Below are 17,301 nucleotides of genomic sequence, written 5' to 3'. Positions count from 1 at the left end.
TCTTGACAGGGAGGTATCTATGGGCAGTACGCCAAAAAGGGCTGTAAGGGGAGACAGATCTATAACAGTGTCATATATCAGAGAAACATTTAAATATTAATTCCCACAAACCTGACAGTTTGTGACAGTCCCAAAACATATGATACAGTGTGGCTGGTTCTGTTTTACATCGGACACAGGCAGGATCAAAATCAGAGAATATTCTTCTAAGTTTGGCCCCGGACCAGTGGATACGGTGAACCACCTTGAATTGAATGAGGCTGTGTCTAGTGCTAAAAGAGGACGAATGCACCCTGTGCAGCACAGATTCCCAGGTGTCTTCCCCAAGTTCCTACCCTAAATCCTTTTCCCATCGAGTCTTTAAAGATACCAAAGACGGGTTCTGTAAGTCCTTAATGATAGCATATTCATCTGAAATTGCGCCCCTAGGAAGCTTGTCCAGCTCAAATATGCTCTCTATAGCTGTATTCGCAGGCCTATGTGGAAATTCAGGTGTGTTAGCTCTGACAAAGTGGGATTGGGGGAGGTTGAACTTTTCCTGTAGCTGAGCAAACGAGGCAAATGTATCAACAAAGAATAATTGGGCTCGTGAGGAGCGGCCTAGTGAGTGCCAGATGCCAAAAGCCCCATCATTTAAAGATGGAGGAAATAAAATGTTCTGATTGATTGGGCCTGATAGAGAAAAGCCTTGGAGGCTAAAGGATAAACGGAACTGATTCCACATTTTAAGAGACTGCTTTACAATTGGGTTGACACACCTTTTGCCTAGGGACACTGGGAGAGACGAGCACAACACAGAAAGTGCAGCAGGTTTGCACGATTCAGACTCCATCTGGACCCTGAGTGGTCTAGGGCCAGTAGGATCAGTCTGCAGCCAGTACAAAAGGGCTCTGAAATTTCCAGCCCAATAGTATGTCTGAAAATTTGGTAGAACTAATGCCTTAGGCTTCTGTAACTGTTTTCTTCCAAGCCATGCCATCCCAAATAAAATACATGAATGTTTGATCCAGTGAATTTAAAAAAGATTTTGAAATAAAAATGGACAAACATTGAAATAAATATAAACATTTGGGCAACACATTCATTTTAATGACATTAATCCTTCCAATAGGAGAAAGAGGTAGCAAATTCCAAAAACTGTCTGCTAGAGCAACAATGTTTTCCTGAAACAAATTTGAAAATTTCCTTGTAACTCCCAAGTAGGTGAATTGATCCCGGACAATCCTAAACTGAAAACTTGTAAAAGAACGCTTTAAAGCAGCCTTATTTACAGGAAAAAGCTCACTCTTGCCTAGATTCAACTTGTACCCTGAGACTGATCCAAACTATTTAAGAACAGATAAGGCACGTGGCAATGAAGTATCAGAGTTGGAGATAAACAGAATGAGGTCGTCAGCATATAGCGAGACTTTCTGCTCTAAGCCCGTCCTGATTATACCTTGAATGGCATCATTAGAGCGTAGTGCGATGGCGAGGGACTCGATTGCCAAAGCAAACAACAAGGGGGACAGTGGACAACCCTGTCTGGATCTGTAGTGCAAGGGAAAATAGTCAGAGGACAAGTTATTAGTCCGTACCGAAGCCATGGGAGAAAAATAAAGAATCTTTATCCACGCATTGAATTTGGGGCCAAAGCCAAATCTATAAAGGGCCACTGTTAGGTAGTCCCACTCAACGAGGTCAAAAGCGTTTTCCGCATCAAAACTAAATGCATGCTATTCAACCGATCACTGCCCGCAACTGCTTGCCTGTCCAGCATCACTACTCTGGACGGCTCTGACTTAGAATATATGGACCACTACAAATACCTAGGTGTCTGGTAAGATTGTAAACTCTCCTTCCAGACTCACATTAAGCATCTCCAATCCAAAATTAAATCTATAATTGGCTTCCTATATCGCAACAAAGCATCCTTCACTCACGCTGCCAAACATACCCTCGTAAAAGTGACCATCCTACCGATCCTCGTCTTCAGTGATGTCAACTATAAAATAGCCTCCAACACTCTACTCAACAAACTGGATGCAGTCTATCACAGTGCCATCTGTTTTGTCACCAAAGCCCCATACACTACCCACCATTGCGACCTGTACGCTCTCGTTTCACGCTCGTCTGATGAAGGAGTGGACCAGAGTGCAGTGTGATACGTGTTCATGATATTTATTTAAATCTGAACACTAGAACAAAAATAACAAAGCGAGAAACTAACAGTTCTGTACGGTAACTAACACTATACAGAAAACAACTACCCACAAACCCAGGTGGGAAAAAGGCTACCTATGTATGATTCTCAATTAGAAACAACGATAGACAGCTGCCTCTGATTGAGAACCACACCCGGCCAAACACAAAGAAATAGAAAACATAGAAATAAAGAAACTAGAATGCCCACCCTAGTCACACCCTGGCCTAACCAAAATAGAGAATAAAAGCCTCTCTATGGCCAGGGCGTGACAGTAAGGTGCGGACTCCGGCCGCAAAACCTGACTCTAAAGGGGAGGGTCCGGGTGGGCTTCCTTTACGGCGGCGGCTCTGGTGCGGGACGTAGACCCCCCTCCGCCTCTGGCTCCCCCCACTTTGGTGGTGCCTCTGGTGCGGGGACCCTCGCCGCCGTCCCCGCACTGGGGACCCTCGTAGCGGGCCCCGGACTGGACTGGGGACCCTCGGTATATAATTGTAAATGAATCCCCTTTGTGCATAACTATAGATAAATCTGACAGGAGAGTTTGAGTGATGAAAGTTGGACAGAGGATCTCTAAATCTCTGAGCAAGAAATGCTTGGATGTACATTAAGAAATACTAATGTTAGGCAATTGTGCTGTTTTTTTTAACCTTTATTTAAGTAGGCAAGTCAGTTAAGAACAAATTCTTATATTCAATGACAGCCTAGGAACAGTGGGTTAACTGCCTTGTTCAGGGGCAGAGCTACAAAGATTACCTTGTCAGCTCAGGGATTCGATCTTGCAACCTTTCGGTTACAAGTCCACTAGGCTACCTGCCGCCCCCTGTTATTATGTACCAGATGTCAAGACTACAAACCGTTATAAATGGCCCATATGCAAAATTGATTTTGCATTTCAATAGATATAGGCTACAGACTAAAATCTGTGTTTATGATTGTAATTACATTTTGCCATAGTTTGCTTAAATAAAGGCAGGTAGCCTATAGCCCCTGATAGGCCTACATCTCACGCTTAGTTCAAATGAACAGAATAATTTATTCAACATGAATAGCGAGGCGATTTCGCAATAAGAAGTGCTTGTTTTTCCCAGGAGCCTGCTGGAATAGGCTACTGAGGATGTGGTCATAATTTCAATCACTGAATAAAATATTAATAATATGTACATGAACTTAATATGCTTGTCAACAACAGCCCATGTTTATTTTTTATAATTTGTTTTACCTGTAGCCTAATCGGACTAATGTTACTGTCAATCTAATGCGTTCATAATAACACAAGGCTACAACAACAATAAACTGAAGTTATAGGCTATTTAATCAATTGGTTTTCCAGCTCCTATAGGCTACACAAGTGGCACAAATTGATTTGCAATGACTCCAGTGATATCGTTATTTCAACATATGTATTGTATCAAATAGTAGCCTACAGTGGCATAGACATTAAATAGGCTACTTGACGACCAACAGAGGCAAACGTATAATTCTCCACATTTAGCCTAATGTCAGCTTCATTGAGGACTTTTCCCCATAGAAAGAACCATGCTAGGTTCCATAACTTCCACTTCCATTTCAAATTTCCACTAGGGCAGCCCCTGAGACTCAAGAACTGAGCATGCATAAAGCACTTGGCGTGATAACCATTTTCTTTAAGCAGTCAACATTAGAATGTAGTTTAAACCACCTCCTAGCGGATTTGTGTAATGCGCTCTAGTGCGCCCAAAGTCTTTTCCCAGTGCTTTGTCTGCACTCTTTCTTGATGTGCATCAGTTCTAGCACATTAACGTGTTACGGAAAAAGGTTTGGAAAGCAGCAGGTCACAGTGAAATATATTGTCACAACCTGCTCTCTGTCCTCTATATATTTTGAAGAGAAATGGCGTCCACCATGGCATTTTTCTTTCAAATATATTTCACTGTGACCTGCTGCTGACTGTCAGATAGTGAGGCTGGCTGTTGCTCAGTGATTAATTGGTGGGAGGGTGTGTGTGAGTGTGTGTTGAGAGCAGTACAGTTATAAGCTAAGTCACGGTGAATGTACACTAAATAGCAGTAAATTGCAGTGTGCCGCTTAGGCCGCCCATTGTGAGTCGCGTGTGGGTATGCTGGCAGCATATGGCAGCATGTTCGATTGTGCATCAAGAATTCAGCATAGCAAGTTTGTATGAAGTTCTGGTTATTAAACGGGTACATAGTTCAATAGGAATATCCTCAAAAACGCTCTGGTGACAAACAAACTTTGATGCCCTGTTTCCAATTGTCCACATGCCTGGGAGAAAGTAAAGTAAATAAACTCAGCAAAAAAAGAAACATCCTCTCACTGTCAACTGCGTTTATTTTCAGCAAACTTAATGTGTAATATTTGTATGAACATAACATGATTCAACAACTGAGACATAAACTGAACAAGTTCCACAGACATGTGACAAACAGAATAAACTTACATCTGGCAAATGTTTAACAACCATACCTGGTGCAAAAAGACTCCTTTATTATTAAGACACTATTCACAGTAGTCTTAATTCACATTCTTTTCAAACCCGTACCCAAAGGGGTGGTCAAAATCAAAAGTAACAGTCAGTATCTGGTGTGACCACCAGCTGCATTAAGTACTGCAGTGCATCTCCTCCTCGTGGACTGCACCAGATGTGCCAGTTCTTGCTGTGAGAGGTTACCCCACTCTTCCACCAAGGCACCTGCAAGTTCCCGGACATTTCTGGGGGGGAATGGCCCTAGCCCTCACCCTCCGATCCAACAGGTCCCAGACATGCTCAATGGGATTGAGATCCGGGCTCTTAGCTGGCCATGGCAGAACACTGACATTCCCATCTTGCAGGAAATCACACACAGAACGAGCAGTATTGTTGGTGGCATTGTCATGCTGGAGGGTCATGTCAGGATGAGCCTGCAGAAAGGGTACCACATTAGGGAGGAGGATGTCTTCCCTGTAACGCACAGCTTTGAGATTGCCTGCAATGACAACAAGCTCAGGCCGATTATGCTGTGACACACCGCCCCAGACCATGACGGACACTCCACCTCCAAATCGATCCCGCTCCAGAGTAAATGCCTCGGTGCAACGCTCAATGCTTTGACGATAAACGTGAATCCGACCATCACCCCTGGTGAGGCAAAACCGCAACTCGTCAGCGAAGAGCACTTTTTGCTAGTCCTGTCTGGTCCAGCGACGGTGGGTTTGTGCCTATTGGCGACGTTGTTGCTGGTGATGTCTGGTGAGGACCCGCCTTACAACAGGTCTACAAGCCCTAAATACAGCCTCTCTCAGCCTATTGCGTACAGTCTGAGCACTGATGGAGGGATTGTGCATTCCTGGTGTAACTCGGGCAGTTGTTGTTGCAATCCTGTACCTATCCTGCAGGTGTGACATTCAGGTGTACCGATCCTGTGCAGGTGTTGTTACACATGGTCTGCCACTGCGAGGACGATCAGCTGTCCGTCCTCTCTCCCTGTAGCGCTGTCTTAGGTGTCTCACAGTACGGACATGTAATTTATTGCCCTGGCCACATCTGCAGTCCTAATGCTTCCTTGCAGCATGCCTAAGCACGTTCGCGCAGATGAGCAGGGACCCTGGGCATCTTTCTTTTGGTGTTGTTAAGAGTCCATAGAAAGGCCTCTTTAGTGTCCTAAGTTTTCATAACTGTGACCTTAATTGCCTGCCGTCTGTAAGCTGTGTGTCTTAACGACCGTTCCACAGCTGCATGTTCATTAATTGTTTATGGTTCATTGAACAAGCATGGGAAACATTGTTTAAACCCTTTACAATGAAGATCTGTGAAGTTATTTTGATTTTTACGAATTATCTTTGAAAGACAGGATCCAGAAAAAGGTTTCTTTTTTTTTGCTGAGTTTACATTTCGAAAATGTAAAAAAACGATGTACTGAGCTGCCAACTAGCTAGCCAACTTCACATACTGTACAGATAGCTAAGTGAATGAAAAATCACCATCTGCTTAACTTCATATTAGCTAGCTATCTTGATGTTTTTTATCACTGTAAAAAAACAAACTCTAAATGCATTTGTAGGTAGCTAGCTAACAGCCATGGAGGAGGGTGAAAGGATAGCAGCCCCAACTGTCAGTAAGAGAGTAAGCTATTCTGGATAGGGCAGGTACTTTTGTGTAGTTCCTGTCCCTAGAAGTGAGGATGGAGATAATAGTAACATAATATCCCGTGCGGTGTACTTTGACTATAATGAAGTATGTTTCCTGTGATGTTTTCTGTGCTCCGATAAAGAGAGCTATTAAAGCATGTCTACATATGAAGAGGTCCCAATGAAGAGCAGTGGTTCTCAGTCCTGGTCCTGGGAACTCAAAGGGGTGCACATTTTGTTTTTTTCCTTAGCGCTGCAGAGCTGTTTCAAATGATCAACTCATCGTCAAGCTTCAAGTGGTATCTATGTATTCATTTGTGATGCTATCCTTGTTATGATCCTGTTATTGTCACATTCTAGACATGCACATGTGTGCCCATGCATCTATCAATCCAATGTTATCATGATTTGTTATCAGGGATATTATACTTTAGTAATCCACAATGACAGGGTGATGTAAAAGTCTAATTGCATTGTCTTCCATATTCCTACAGATACCTTGTAACTGGAAATTCCTTCATAACGATTGCTTACGGTTAACTTGTAGGGCACTGCAAGGTTGGGTGACAAGGGCCATCTGGGACTGCGTCCTGGAGGAATTCAGGTGTGTGAAGGCTACCTGTGTCCTGCATAACTTCATGAGGATGGACACGAGGAGCAGGAGAGGATGTGCTGCTCACTGCTGTGTGCCAGAGGAGTAGTCTGCTGCTCTGCAGGATGTTTCAAGGATGGGGTCCAACAACGCAGCAAGACAGGAAATCCGTGTGCGGGAGATCTTCACCACCTACTTCTTCGAAGAGGGTGCTGTTCCCTGGCAACACCATAGACTACACTATGCACAACCAAAGGCTCTTTAAAGAGCCATTCACATTGCAATAAGAGTATTCTTCCATTAACTTAGCTATGTCAACTGCAGTTATTCAATTCCCAATTTCTCTCCCTTTGATTTCTACTTCTCAGATGAGGGGGCTGTTTAGGTTAAAAATAAAAAAAAACAGGCTATTTTAAATCACCCATATTGAAAAAATGTAGAACAATTACACACCCTATAACCCACACACTCATATAACAATCTGATTGATGGATTGTGTTGTGCAGTAAGCAGGCTCAGGTGTATAACTGTGGCTCCTTCCACCTTCAAATAGGCAAGAGGGCCAACCATGGAGAATAGCAAGACACCTCACTATTTCTATAACTATGCTATATTGTTTGTCCTCGTGTGTTCGTTCATGTTTTTCAGCATAAAGTACTCTGCAGCTACTTAGTGTGGTGTGAACATCAGGTGAGGCCACACATACAGATTCCTGTTGAACACTGTCTCTTTAACTACCTTATTTTCTCATTAAGTCTCTCCTTCACTTCATCCCCCTCTCCTCTTCTCCCTAAATCCTCTAGGTTATATCAGCTGTGTCTGTGAACCCTTCCCGCTTTTGAACTGGTTACATAGAGGCCAAAATATGATCAGAGGTGAGAGGTGGGCTGGTCAGGTCAACCGGAAGTATTATAAAGAGATGCTTTACATTGAAATACAGATGCAGTAGTCCCAGATTGAAATACAGATAGAGATGCAGTAGTCCCAGAGTTTATGATCCAAGGTCAGTTTTGCATTTCACCTCCTGATTATTATGATGACTAACAATGTTAGAATAAAAAATAAAAGGATTAAACATGCTATCTGTCTCTCATCTGCAGATATGTTTTGATGTGCCAACCCCCAGTGCCATCATCGCCACCTCACCCGCTTCTAAGATAACCTTCGGGCCAACTAGACACCTCTGTAATTGTGATGAACTGAGAGAATATTTGGGTTGCACTAGGATTCATTAATCATATGCTGCCTTCCCTGCTCCTATGTTCTTACCTCTTTCCCCTTCTGTATTTTACACCTCTCTTGCCAGCCTCCTCTTTCTTCCTCTGTTTTTAAAATGCACAACAGATGTGCATTGAAGTACAGAATGAACTTGTATTTATAATATTACAATTATAATATTTATAATGCTTGTATTTATAACACTTGGATAATGAAATTCTTTCAATAAAGTGTTTTGCATTCTCTACTGGTTGAAATTAAGTATCTTATTTGTTGAAATACTACACCTATTCTGTTTATCAGATCAATGCAGATGAAGAGTATTAGATATTGAGATGAACCAGTTTTAGAGTATTTACAGTTGAAGTCGGAAGTTTACATACACCTTAGCCAAATACATTTAAACTCAGTATTTCACAATTCCTGACATGTAATCCAAGTAAGAATTCCCTGTTTTAGGTCAGTTAGGATCACCACTTTATTTTAAGAATGTGAAATGTGAGAATAATAGTAGAGAGAATTATTTATTTCAGCTTTCATTTCTTTCATCCCATTCCCAGTGGGTCAGAAGTTTACATACACTCAATTAGTATTTGGTAGCATTGCCTTTAAATTGTTAAACTTGGGTCAAACGTGTCGGGTAGCCTTCCACAAGCTTCTCACAGTAAGTTGGGTGAATTTTGGTCCATTCGTCCTGACAGAGCTGGTGTAACTGAGTCAGGTTTGTAGGCCGCCTTGCTCGCACACGCTTTTTCATTTCTGCACACAAATTTTCTATAGGATTGAGGTCAGGGCTTTGTGATGGTCACTCCAATAGCTTGACTTTGTTGTCCTTAAGACATTTTGCCACAACTTTGGAAGTATGCTTGTCCATTGTCCATTTGGAAGTCCCATTTGCGACAAAGCTTTAACTTCCTGACTGATGTCTTGAGATGTTGCTTCAATATAGCCACATCATTTCCCTGCCTCAATATGCCATCTATTTTGTGAAGTGCACCAGTCCCTCCTGCAGCAAAGGACCCCCACAACATGATGCTGCCTCCCCCGTGCTTCACGGTTGGGATGGTGTTCTTCGGCTTGCAAGCCTCCCCCTTTTTCCTCCAAACAGAACAATGGTCATTATGGCCAAACAGTTCTATTTTTGTTGCATCAGACCAGAGGACATTTCTCCAAAAAGTATGATATTTGTCCTCATGTGCAGTTGCAAACCGTAGTCTGGCTTTTTATTGCGGTTTTGGAGCAGTGGCTTCTTCCTTGCGGAGCGGCCTTTCAGGTTATGTCGATATAGGACTTGTTTTACTGTGGATATAGATAATTTGTATCTATTTCCTCCAGCATCTTCACAAGGTCTTTTGATGTTGTTCTGGGAATGATTTGCACTTCTCGCACCAAAGTACCTTCATCTCTAGGAGACAGAACGCGTCTCCTTCCTGAGCAGTATGACGGCTGTGTGGTCCCATGATGTTTATACTTGCGTACTATTGTTTGCACTGATGAACGTGGTATCTTTAGGCGTTTGGAAATTGCTCCCAAGGATGAACCAGACTTGTGGAGGTCTACAATTTTTTTTCCTGAGGTCTTGGCTGATTTCTTTTGATTTTCCCATGATGTCAAGCAAAGAGGCAGTGAGTTTGAAGGTAGGCCTTGAAATACATCCACAGGTACACCTCCAATTGACTCAAATTATGTCAATTAACCTATCAGAAGCTTCTAAAGCCATGACATCATTTTCTGAAATTATCCAAGCTGTTTAAAGGCACAGTCAACTTAGTGTATGTAAACATCTGACCCACTGGAATTCTGATACAGTGAATTATAAGTGAAATAATCTGTCTGTAAACAACTGTTGGAAAAGTTACTTGTGTCATACACAAAGTAGATGTCCTAACCGACTTGCCAAAACTAGTTTGTTGACAAGAAATTTGTGGAGTGGTTGAAAAACGAGTTTCAATGACTCCAACCTAAGTGTACGTAAACTTCCGACTTCAACTGTACATGATGCATAGGAAGTGTAGTGTACTGGTTTTTTAAATTCTATTTTTTTAATTCTATATATTAAATTCTCTATATATGAATTACAAATCAGCCTTTAACTAGTTAAATCCTGTTTGTAGTCTATTAGTTACAGTGTGTAACCATTGATCTCCCAGGACCAAGATTGGTAAACACTGTTGAAGTGTACAATTGTAATACATACATGCAGACACAGCATCATACAAAGACTGGAATGTGATACTCTTGGTATTGGATATGACAAAAATAATCTCAGACATTCATACCTGAACTGCACCTTTATTTGACAAGGTAGAGTACATGATATGTACAGGCTACAATGTGGGGATCTCAAGCATGGTAATAACTACATGTATATACGACTTGCATCCTTGACACAAAAGTTATATTATATTCTACTCAATCCGCAGGCTTCATTAATGTCATTCAGACTGTTTTGAAGTTGATACAACTGGCTATGATTGCTGAGGTTCAAAGCTAGGTTCTGAACTAATATGTATACCAAACGTTTGGGTCCATACACAGATCGGCTACATAGCTAGCTATACATCCATAGGCACACGGGTATTTTTATTCTCCACTGCACAATAAGAAAGAACATAGCTAGCCACGTTATTTAACCTATCTGCATTGCATGGCAAATATCAGCAAGACAAGCTTACATAATTGTACATTCAATTTGCAGTAAATGCTTTAGCTAGCTAGATTCTTTAAAGCCACTGTTTCACAAGACGACAGCCTAGTTTGCTGGTTGTTTCAGGAGTCCCTAAAACATTAAACAATCAGAATTACAATGTCATACTCATGTCACAACACCCATAAAGCTAGCCAGCTAGCTGGCTAATGTTAGCTAGTCAGCTAGCTGGCAACATCGCGATTTTCGTAAATTAACTTTATGATAAAGAAATATATGCATAATCGTTTGTCTCTACATTAACTAACATATTCCTGTCAACTGTACATTTCTTGCGTGATTCGTTATGACGTTATAATCACTTACATGTGCTTCCATCCTAGCTTTCTTGTCAGCCATCTTTGCTGAAGAAAGTCTCCAACCTCGGGTCGCATAGCGTCATATTCGTCATAGGAACCACTCGATATGATTGGTCATCCCCCAGCCTTCGCCACTGGTGATTTGCATAAAGTTGGGTAAGTTTATATTTTTCACCGCGTCCTATACCACCTCCGCACCGCCCCTCAAACTGTCCTTCCATTGAAATTAATGTGAAGCGGTGTTTCACCGCGCGGCATCCTGTCTGTGTGTCATTTTCAATTTCAGTTTTTCTCCACACAGATATTATATATGGAATAATCGGGATATATTGTATAAAAATACCTCTCTGTTTTTAGAATATTGGTTCCGAAATAATATCCTATTGGTGAGCCAACTGGTAAATGCAGAGGGTCTTTTACTCAGTTATAAAGAATTCTTATCACTTTACAAGGTCCCTGTAACACCTAAAGATTTTGCAATTGTTTTAGATGCCATTCCCTCAGGTGTTGCTATGTTATTCAGGAACCCTCAGAGCCTACCTTCTGTTGACCCTGTTGACCCTGTTGACTCATCAGTAGGAAAGATTTGTTTCTCTTTTGGTCCATTCAACAACAGAGCGATACGAACCTTGTTTCAGCAGGATGTTGTATCTATCTATACCTTATGTCATGCCTTATTGGAATGGATTTATTGATAATATCTGTTGGAAAAAAGTTTGGATGTTGCCACACACATACCTACAAAATTAAGGAAGTTTCCTTTAAAATTATTCATAAATATTATCCTGCCAACCACTATATGAAGAAGTTTAAGGAAAACATAAACTCAAATTGCTCCTTTTGTAATGACCACCCAGAAACAGTTGTGCATCTTTTTTGGCATTGTATGCATGTAAGAAAACTGTGGCAAGACATCAGTAGGTTTATAATTGAACACATTTATGAAGATTTTACACTATTGTGGAGAGATGTACTGTTTGGATTCTTTACATACAATAGAAATAAGCGGAATCATTTTTATGTAATTCATTTCATTATTCTTTTGACCAAATTTCATATACACAAATGTAAATTTACAAACAGAAAAACACATTTTCGTACCCTACAAAAATAAATTGAACTGTATTTTAAGACAGTTAAATGCTCTACTAACAAAAAAGCTGTTAGAATTGTAAGTAAATGCATGTCCCTTAAGGTCCTTGTGTAATTGTAATGTGATATTGTACCCCCTAGCTCGATTGTCTATTGTTTGTAATCTATGTATGCTTGTGTTCCCTCATGTGCTTTATGTATTGATTTGAAATTAATAAAAAAATATATATTAAAAAAAAAAAAAAAATGTCATTTTCATCCGCGAGGTCGTTTTCAAATAGGCCAATTACCAGGAAAACTACAAACGAGGCAACACTTTCACCAACCAATGACAGATTACACGTCATCTACTTCCCAGCAAGCCTTGTCCTAAAAAAATACACGCGCGGAAAGTCAAGATTTTGGAAAGGATTTGTCCAGCTCCCGACTGTAAGTAGCGAAAAATGTGTATATATATCGTTATTTTTTTTTAACCACACAGTTAGTTTAGTCAACAGATTACGCACTTTATACAATTAGTAGCAAAATGACAGTACCTACTGTTTGAAATGATCTTAATTCAGACGAAATGTTCTAGCTAGCTAAAGTTAGCACTCCTTACTCAATGGCAAGTAGTCATGGTCACAGTTTGCAGGGAAATTAAAGCGTGTACGATTTGCATTCACAAGTTAGCTACTTTGCTAGATGTCTTCGGACCCAATGTTTTGTGAATTTGCTTCTAGTAGTATGCATACACTTTTGTAGTTCTAGTTAGCTGCCTAGCTAAACTAGATGGTTACGAGTTTGCAAGTGGGTGTAGTTACCGTCCGGTAAACGGTACCGGAGCATCGGCTCTCGGACCAACAGGCCCCGAGACAGCTTCTACACCCAAGCCAGACTTAAATAGTCAGTTAAAGATGCGCTATGCAGAAATCTCTCCGCCATTTCCTGGTTGCTAGAATTCTAACGTTATTTGTTCGCCTATTTTTAGTTTGTGACAAAACAAGCAACTGGTTATATAGTGTAGACAATGTGCCATCTAAACAGCTGTGCAATATATTTTACATAACCAAAAATATTTTATTTTCAGCTGTCTTAAGTTGGTGTACAAAACCGAAAGTAAAAGGCAAAAAAATAACTTAAGGTAAGCATATAAATAATGCACATAGAACAGATCTACTGCTTCTTAGATTTTAAATGAGAATGGCAGATCTATACCACCTCGATGTGAATTTGGTCATGTCCCCCAAAAAGTTACACATTGCAGCTTATTAATGGTACCCATACACTACCACACAACCCCCACACATTCACTTAAGCTTCATATACACATGCAGACCGATACAACACAAACACATTCATGCACGCACACACTTTTACGCATCATTTGCTGCTGGTGCTCTGTTCTTTATTTTACTCTTATTATTTTCAATCCTGCTGCCTAGTCACTTTACCCTGCCATCATGTAAATATCTACCTCTTACTTCTGCACTTTGATATGGTACTGGTTGGTGCTCCATTGTTGTATTTTATTTTATTCCACTTGTGTTACTATTTTATTTTTAAACTTTGCATTATTGAGAAGGGCTCATAAGCAAACATTTCACTGTAAATTCTACACCTGTTGTATTTGGCGCATGTGACAAATACACAAATGGATTTCTAACTTTTTGTAACATGTCATCAAATATGCATCCCCATTGCACTAGCAAACTGCCTGCACTTTCCTTCCTCAAATTGAACTTGGTTACTTCTTTCTCCAATTTTGTAGGGAAAACCTTCAGTAAGAGACTAAAATGACCACAAACAGTACACCTAAATCTGCTTCTATTCTGAAAGGTAAATGTGTAAACTAACATCATGGTTTGGATAGCTTGCCTAACTAGCTACAGCTTTTTCTTGTATTTTCTCATTTGTCTTTGAATAAAGGATGGGGGGGTGGTGTTTGATCATTTCTCTAGATGTTGTTGCCTACGTTGACGTGTGGTCATCAAGTAAAACAGAGAATTACTCGAAACCGTTCATCCAGCAGCTGCAGGATATGGGAGGTGTGGTGAGTTACCATTTTGTACATGGATAACTAACCCTTTCATAGATGCTAACTACATTAGCGCCTATTAACTATAGTGTATTCTGGTTGGGGGAGTTCTGTTAAGATCCCAGACTCTTATTCTGAATGTTAAAACGCATTGCTTACGGTACGTTTTTATATCTTTCATATTGGCGAAGAGGAGGGGGTAAAAGGTTAAATTACATCTTATAGGGTTAGTGTTCCCACATGGCCATATATTTCCATGTTACAGCTCATGTTTAGACATAGGTGGCCAGCTGTGCTAATTAGCTATCTAGCACACCTGTATGTAAGCGTAACTAGAGAAGAAGTTTGTCAACTGAAGGGGACACAGCTTGTGGACCTGTGCCAAACTGCTACAGTAAGTGTATCTTTTTTATTTGGAAGATTCATTCTCGCTCTTATGAAAGATAAGGAGCATATGTTTAGGGGGGAAAAAAAACGTTTGAAAGTGATTATTGATGTGTCTAAACGTTAAAACAGTGTTGGAATTGTAGTTCACATGGAGCCAACTGGGTGAATGTAACTGCTGAAAACCCTATGTACGGAGAAGGGTTTTCGAGAGCTATTGGCTAACTACACAGATGTTTGTTTTTAATGACACCCTGTGGGGTTCTTAAAACTACCATTATTAAAGGAAAAAATCCACTCAAATCCGCCAACTTTTGGTATTATTTAAAACGCATCATACTGTGACAGCTTTTTATTTTATTTTTTAAGTTCTATATCTTGAAAATGTGACTGCTGACATGCAAACCATTTTGGGTACTGTATTAAAACACACCAACATTGTTTTTGAGTGGTATTTTCCTTTAAGCAGTTTGGAAGGTTATTACTATGTACACATTTCACATTGTGATATTTACCTGTATCATTCCAGGTATCTAAAACCTTCAATAAACAAGTCACACATATAGTCTTTAAAAATGGCCATCAATCAACCTGGAATAAAGCCAAGAAGACCGGTGTGAGACTTGTGTCTGTCCTCTGGGTGGCCAGGTAAGCCTCAAGCTTCATTTCCATTTTCCTAATTTAGCAGACGCTCTTATTCAGAGCGACTTGCAGTAGTGAGTGCATACATTTATATACTGGTCCCCAGTGGGAATTGAACCCACTACCCTGGTGTTGCAAGTGCCATGCTTTACCAACTGAGCTACACAGGACTACAGTGTAAATGCTTTTCGGCCTTAAAGTGCAACATCATAGCAATAACAACGATGAGTCGTCAATATCTATTGGTCTGCGTGATGACAAGTCGGTAACCATTTTGTTGTTTTTGCAATTCTTTCATCAACCACAAGGTGTCACTGACTGACAAATAAAATAGCTGTGAGCTCTGTTATTTATACTGAACAAAATATTAACGTGACCATTTCAATGATTTTACTGAATTACAGTTCATATAATGAAATCAATCAATTGAAATCAACTAATTAGGCCCTAATCTCTCGATTTCACATGACTGTGCAGAGGCCCAACCCAGACAGCCAATCAGTTTTTCCACACACGGGCTTTATTGATGACATAAATATTCATCAGCTGTCTGGGTGGTTGGTCTCAGATGTTCCCACAGGAACAAATTTGTGCATAACATTTTAGCTAAATAAGCTTTTTGTGCGTATGGAAAATGTCAGGGATATTTTAAGCTCATGAAACATGGGACCAACGCTTTACATGTTGTGTTTATATTTTAGTCATTTAGCACACACGCTTATCCAGAGCGACTTACATTAGCAAATCAAATTAGATTTTTCACGTGCAGAATACCAGGAAATGCTTACTTACAAGCCCTTAAACAATGCACTTTTAAGATTTTTTAAACCAAATATAAAGAGATTTAAAGTCACTCAATAAAATAACAATATTGAGGCTATATACAGGTGGTACCGAGTCAATGTGCGGGTGTACAGGTTAGTCGAGGTAATTTGTACATGTAGGTAGGGGTACAGTAACTAGACAAATAACAGTGAGTAGCAACAGTGAAAACAAAAATGTGTGTTAAGTGCCAGTCAGCTCAGGGCCCAACGCTCTTAACCGTAGGCTACCTTCTGCCCCTGTTACCCTGTCACTCATATTGTTTGTTTTATTAATGCAGATGTAAAGATGATGGTGTACATGTTGATGAGGAGTTGTATCCGGCATTAAATGATGACGTTAATTCAGCACTCAAGAAAAAGGTGGTAGGCAAATTTAATTCTCAGTTAGATTTAAGGATTCACAGTGCATAACTTCTCTTGGGTTTCACTATCAGGAAGACATTATATACCAGTGGGCAATAGTTAATCACTGTCATTAACTACTTAGCTTTCTGCAATTCATCCATTGCTGCATATTTACCTAATTTCTTTAAATGATTAGGCATTGGGGATTATTTTTATTGAAAGGGTCTATTGAAGTGTTCTTAACCAAATGAGTTATCTTTTATGTTATTTTTATACAGCATCGTTGTATGCAGCCAAGAGACACCCCTGAGAGGACGCCTGAGAATGACAGGCGCATGAAGAAAAAACTGGACAAGATGATCGAAGACCTAGTACCAAAATCGCCTTTTAGTAAGGAATCTCTCCTCATGTCATACATTATATTCAGAATATATTATTTATTTAATATAATATAAATATGCTTTTTTGTGTGGTTGTGGTTTCATATGTAAATATATTTCTGTGTAGTAGCAGATGTGTCCCCTTACATTATCGACGAAGAGAAAGGAATAGTTTACAGTCCTTCTATGAAACGGTGTGACTTCATGGCACAGAGGCTGAAGGAGATGAGAGAAGCTAGGGAAAATCTATCCCCCGCAAGTATGTTTTGTGACTGACCAATGGTTTTATGTGTAGTATGTGTAGCATCTGCAAAACATGGGCTGGGGTGTTAAACGATTTGAGTTAAGAAATATTTGCTGACTCTAGTTAATGCTTTTTCTCAGCTTCACAGGTGGGACAATCTAGGTTATCACCTGAGTTTAAGCCTTCTCTTGGGAATACACCATCCCACTCTTTCTTGAAAAACCTGGGTAAGTACATAAAATGCGTTGACGGTGTCAATTTTAACATG

General features: G+C 40.2%; 1 long non-coding RNA gene and 1 pseudogene across 1 annotated transcript; one reads left to right on the top strand and one right to left on the bottom strand.

Annotated features, from left to right (window-relative positions):
• Positions 1-10,375: 10,375 nt before the first annotated feature.
• On the bottom strand, positions 10,376-11,160 carry LOC139375697 (uncharacterized). Its single transcript, XR_011627837.1, has 2 exons — positions 11,113-11,160; positions 10,376-10,878 (listed from the first exon to the last, which is right to left on the bottom strand). It is a non-coding gene; the product is annotated as an uncharacterized lncRNA (long non-coding RNA).
• A 2,785-nt stretch (positions 11,161-13,945) lies between these two features.
• The window catches only part of LOC139377168 (microcephalin-like), a 32,825-nt pseudogene continuing 29,469 nt past the window's right edge, over positions 13,946-17,301 (top strand).

This window comes from Oncorhynchus clarkii, chromosome 20, assembly GCF_045791955.1.
Source record: "Oncorhynchus clarkii lewisi isolate Uvic-CL-2024 chromosome 20, UVic_Ocla_1.0, whole genome shotgun sequence".
Lineage (NCBI taxonomy): Eukaryota > Metazoa > Chordata > Actinopteri > Salmoniformes > Salmonidae > Oncorhynchus > Oncorhynchus clarkii.
This window is presented reverse-complemented; position numbering and strand designations above follow the sequence as displayed.